Consider the following 6029-nt stretch of genomic DNA (forward strand, 5'->3'; position numbering starts at 1 on the left):
ATAATGAATTGCTGGGGGAACAGTGTTTTATATAATTGCTGGGGCACAGTGTATTATATAATTAATTGCTGGGGGCACAGTGTTTTATATAATTACCGTAATTGCTGGAGGCACAGTGTTTTATATAATTACCGTAATTGCTGGAGGCACAGTGTTTTATATAATTAATTGCTGGGGCACAGTGTATTATATAATTAATTGCTGGGGGCACAGTGTTTTATATAATTACCGTAATAGCTGGAGGCACAGTGTTTTATGTAATTAATTGCTGGGGCACAGTGTATTATATAATTAATTGCTGACGGCACAGTGTTTTATATAATTAATTGCTGGAGGCACAGTGTTTTATATAATTGCTGGGGACTCAGTATTTAATATAATTAATTGCCGGGGCACAGTGCATTAAATAACTAATTGCTGGGGGCACAGTTTATTAAATAATTAATTACTGGGCACAGTGTATTAAATAATTAATTTTTGGAGACACAGTGTTTTATGTTTTATATAATTAATTGCCAGGTAGGGAACCTTTAGTTAAAAATTTGAATCCAACCATTGCTGATATCGTCTTACATATTACACATCCGGCCTCTTATTCAATACAGTACTTTAATCTTACATGTTTACTGACAGTGTCATGTGCATCGACCACTGAGGATTTCTCGTTATCTGCTATGTTTTACTCAAAGATAAATGCAATAATCAGTTTGTGTCATGGGGTGAGGTAGGTCCTGAGACTTCCATTTCACAGGTCACTGTCTAGGATTACACCTCGTCAGCTGGCAGGAATGGATGACTGTATGTCTGAACCGGGGCCTCCAGAGTCTTGGTCATTCCGGTCACCACAATAATAATGTGTCTCCTCTGAGGTTACAGAACTCTACTGGAAATCTCAGATCAACATAAAAACTGTGTTGTAAGGTTATAGGGTGACAGAAAGCAGTGAGCACAGCCACTTACCCTCCATGTTTGATCATCTCAAGATCTAGGACACGTTGCAGTATTTGTATGTTTCTCTTCCTCATAGAGTCAACTATCACAATGTACAGCAAAACATGAAGCACCCAGACAGACGCCACTAAAATCCTTGAGACCCTGGCAAATATTATTGGGGCATTGAACTGGGCACCATTAAGAGGGTATTTCCATGAAAACGTACAAATTAATTATTGATTGGAAGGAGTCTGATAGAACTTTCCAGAATATTGACGCTGCCTCCATAGGCAAATACATATGTATTACCAATTCCTGCTGAACGGGGCCTGGTAGCGCTGCTGTGCTTGGAATAGTCTGCAGAAAGTGCTTCTAATTCTCATGGCTGGCTGATTTTGGATGGCACAGGAAGCATAATAAATACATATCTTCCAATTTTACAGTACATCACTATTATTATACTTCTTTTTATAGCGCCATGCATGACCCCATCTGCCATGAGACGAGAAAAGTATCTTGCCTTAGGTGAGGGCCCAATGTCTTCTTGGAGGCTAACATTTTTCCACCCCGAAAAACAGGAGTCAGTCTTTCTCCGAACTGGTTGCTGAACTAAACCTGCAATGAATCACTATGCTAAGATTGGTTCTGTATGTATATGATGAGGATGGTTATGATGATGTGCTCACCCATGTCAGCATAGCTGAGTAAAACAACAATGTAAAGATCCAAATGGCATGAAATGTTTGGGAATTGCAAGGTGAGTTGTGTACTTTACTGGATGCTGTGGCTTTGCTGTGGGGTATTGGAGACCTCAGCTCACAGTACCAACTGACAAATCAGGAAGTAATAAAGGTGATAGAGTAGTCACTAGTATCACAGAATCCATGCGACACTAGTCACTACTCAATATGATGCTAGTCACTGCTCAACGTGATGCCATGTGGCAGGTCAATACTGAGTCACCCATCAGGGCCATGGGGTACTCGGTACCAGGTCTGGTACTTAAAGGGGATGTCACAGTGGCTGCTACCCGGTCCGTGGCCCTTCCCAAGTAAAAGGGAAAGGTCTTTTAAAGGAGTTGTAATAAAGTTTGTGTTTGTGACGCCACCTGTAGTTCTCGGTCAGAGGGGACCGACGCTGCTTAAAGGCATCCTCTGGGGTGATGATACTGCAGCAAAGATGGTGACGCTTCCCAGAGGTGAAGCAGGGTCCCCAGGGCTCCCGGTGTGCTGGGCAGGGATGGTGTTGTGAATGCCGGCAAATAAATGGAGGACACATGATTGTAACGTCTTTACCTGGTTTACTGGTGGTAGCAGGCCACAGTCCAGGGTACTAGAAACAGGTGATGATAAGGTCTGGCTGGCCTGGAGGCAAAGGTGGATCCCTCTCCCAGGTGAGGTCCGTAAGCCTTCCTACTTGTGCTCGTATGCGAGGTCCTTGCTGCCTGTGGCTTCTGTACAAAGTCCTCTCTCCTGTCCTGGGACAGTTACCCGTATGGTGGGCAGTGCAAGCCTTTTCATAGAGTCTCTATTACAACCAGGGCTCTTCGTGTCTACTCTGTTAATCAAAATCACAGGAATTAACGGTACTGCAAGCTGATATGCGTGCCAAATTTAAGAGCACATTCGCACTGTGGTCACTTCACAGACAAAACTGAAGAAAAAGCAAAAAGAAAAAACAAACAAACTGAGCATATACCCCACAGCAAGTAATTAAGTAAAATGTGATAGTACATGAAAATAACATGGTACTTAGTTAATCGGATTTTGATCAAAATGGTATTAAAACCATACCACCACAACAAGATATACCCATCAGGGCGGCCCTAACCTGTCTCAATTATTAAAACCTCACCATGTGTCAAACAATGTTAATGTGAATAAGGGCAGAGAAGGGCAGGGTCCCGAATGAGACACCCATCCATAAGAAGCTATACAGATGAAATACTTAGCTAAGGAATGGTGCCACACCACTGTTTGCACACAGTAGCAACAGATTACAGCAAAGCCAACTAAATGAACTGGACTATAAGCTGTGTAAGGGATCAGGTCTCTGGTGGACACTGGTGCACACACCAGGATCCGATGCTTTGGTTCCAAACAAATGAGCGGTTTATTAAATGTCCATAAACCATCCAGGTTAACAAAACAAAATGGCTTTTCCTGCAGAAATGGGTAACATAAAAGTAAATAGTCCATGTGGGGGTACAGGCTCTCCCATACAGACACGCTCACAGTTTGTCAGGACCAACACCAACAGACGTGTTTCCATCTCTACTTCCAGAAAGTGAATTTGGCAACTGAACTGCCCTATATAGCCTGTTAGAAATTCTGGAACTGGCTGTAAAGGAATGGCCAGTCTCACACAACTCTATGGCCGTTCCCAAAACCCAGACCCAAAATCTGAGCCCATTAATTCTTATCTCAGCACAATATGTTCTGGAGCCTGCTTCTCTCAGTTCTACACCACTAAGGCCACAAAACAAACCAAAAAAAGATTATATAGTATAAAAAAGAGAGACCGCAAATCAGCTTCTTCTTCTCAGGTCAATTTGCTACTTCCGTAAAAAAGACTTTATTGCATGAAAAGTTAAAATCAAGGTTGGTGACATAGTGGCACAAGAATAAATAAAATGGCTAGGAAGGAACACATGGCCCTTAGTCTGAGCCTCTTTACCATTTTTGTTTATTCTTGTGCCACTATGTGACCAACCTTGATTTTAACTTTTGATACTGCAGCGCCCCAGAGTCCTGGTCGTTGCAGTATCATGGCTCAGCCACTAAGGGGGGCCATGGTGCGTTCGATGGCACTGAAGGAGTTCTCTGAGCAGGTATCACAGTCACCAATACATTTCACAGCTGGGCCTCCGGGGGGAGCTAAGGGTGCTATTCATTAGGCCACTCCCCACCATAGTGGGTAAACTGGGGGTCAGGCAGGAAGTTAGAGAGAACGCTGACGGGATTGAACGGAGCAACACCCTGTGGCAGGGGGTGTTGTGAAGGGAGAGACTGTAGGGTCTCTGCCAGGGGTGGGATCCTGGCAGAGGCTTGGCATTGAAAGAACGTAACGAGTCCGCGCAGGCTCCTGGAAGCGGCGGGACTCAAGAAAGGACTAGAAGCGAGATAGATTGTGCTGAGTGAGAAACGAAATCAAGCGAAAGGAGATACCAGTGAGGGTTGTGCTGAAAGAGGCAGCACCTTACTGAGGCGCACTACCGGTGGCCGGAACGCCGAGGAGGTAAAGAGTTTCAAGCCATACCTCAGACCTACGGCAGGGCAGTTAGCTTGAGGCGGACTGTCTCACGCATCACCCAGGAAGGCAAAGGGGGGTACCAACAGGAGAGGGGCGCAGATAGAGTCCCGGAAGATCTCCGAGCCTCCCCGTCATACGGGTGCGTTCCTACCATAGTATCTGGAGGGACGAGGAAGATCTTTGCGAATTAAGTTGTTGTGAGGGAACACGAGAAACAGACACAACAGTTGTGGGGTACTTTCCGTAAGCACAGCAGGGAAGGACTGCAACACATAGCGCTAGAAGGAAGGCACCGATTTCCACCTGCAAGGAGAGCTCTGGAAGTGCCATTGGACCGGCCGGACTTGCGCAGCCTGTTGAGCCGTATTCTGGACTGAGGACCCAGAGAGCTTCAGTAAAGAGGTAAAGAGACTGCAACCTGGTGTCCTCGTTATTTACCGCGACCTGCACCCCACAACTGCACCGCTACACCGTTACTACACCACTTATTGCACCGGACGTCCCCCACTGACAGACAGGGCCACGGACCGGGTCTAGCCACCGTGACAACCCCAGGACTGAGACCTAGAGGCCCGGCTCCGGGTACCCCTCGGCCCTGCGGCGGTGTGGGGGCGCTCCAATACAATAAAATCTTTTTTTTTTTTACGAAGAGAGTGCCAGCTATTGTTAGAATTTCTAAATAAGCATATATGGTACTATGCAACAAGTTTAAATAAATAGTGAAAGTACATGTAAATAGCAGGGTACTTAGCTAACAATATTTTGATTAAAAAAAAAGCATAAAAGCCAATACCACCACAACAAGGTGTGTTTAATATCAATGCCTTATTGCCACAAGAAAATGCAGAAGAAAAGCTGTCTCTAGCATTAAAACCTTACTATAAGTCAAACAAAGTCAATGTGGATAAGGGAACTTTGTTACATGTTTGTACAATTCTAGGAAGAAGAAAAAAAAATAGGAACCTGCTGTCTTATTTTTGTCAGTAAAGCTGAGGCTTCATGGCAATTTCAGTCGCAACACAGGTTGCAAGATACATCAATCAAGTTGCAAAAAAAACAAGTGATTCTGACTTGATTTTTTCTCAACTTGCTTGTCAGGATTGCAGTACCTCGTGGATCACAATGCTACCGCATTCACTTACATTAGGCTGCGATTTAAACCCATCCACATTCTGTTTTTTTTTTTTTCATAAAACCACCATGTTTTGTTTACCAGAAGCACAACATCCCCAAACTTACATGTTTGTTTCTGCAGACTGTATGGAAATTGTGTATTATAATCTTAGGGATTCTAATTCATTGCGTCCTTTGTTAGGTGCCAGTGTTCTCCTGCTGCGCAGGGTAGATCCCAAGCCTTGTCTGCATCAACAGTCTCTCATTCAGCTTTGGCTGCTGTGGGTGCTGCTGAGCATAGACGTCAGGCTCAGTGTCTTGCTCAGGCTCGTGCTGTTCGACTGGTTGCTACTGGCTCTTCAGCCAAGTCTATGGTAACCAGCAGTAGGTAGCGATGAACGAATGCTCTGGAGGCTAAGTCCAGAAACCACTCTACTGAGCATGCTTGTGATGTGGCAGCGTCTCATTGGTGGTCGGTCATCAGCTGTCCTGGTGATGTGGCAGCCCCGGATTGGTCCTCGACCAAGGTCCTGTCTGACTGGACTTGAACTGAACATATAAAAGGGTCTCAGAGGCGCATGTGGGCGTGCTAGTATCATCTTTGTTACGTGTGTGTATGGGACTTTGCACCAGTGTGGTCTATTCCAGTATGTGCTCACGGTTGGCGGAAAGCTATTTGAATTCAAGTTCTCTGGAGAAGAGTTTGTCCATATGAATTCAGGGCTGGCATT

This window comes from Ranitomeya variabilis, chromosome 1 (assembly GCF_051348905.1).
Source record: "Ranitomeya variabilis isolate aRanVar5 chromosome 1, aRanVar5.hap1, whole genome shotgun sequence".
Taxonomy (NCBI): Eukaryota; Metazoa; Chordata; class Amphibia; order Anura; family Dendrobatidae; genus Ranitomeya; species Ranitomeya variabilis.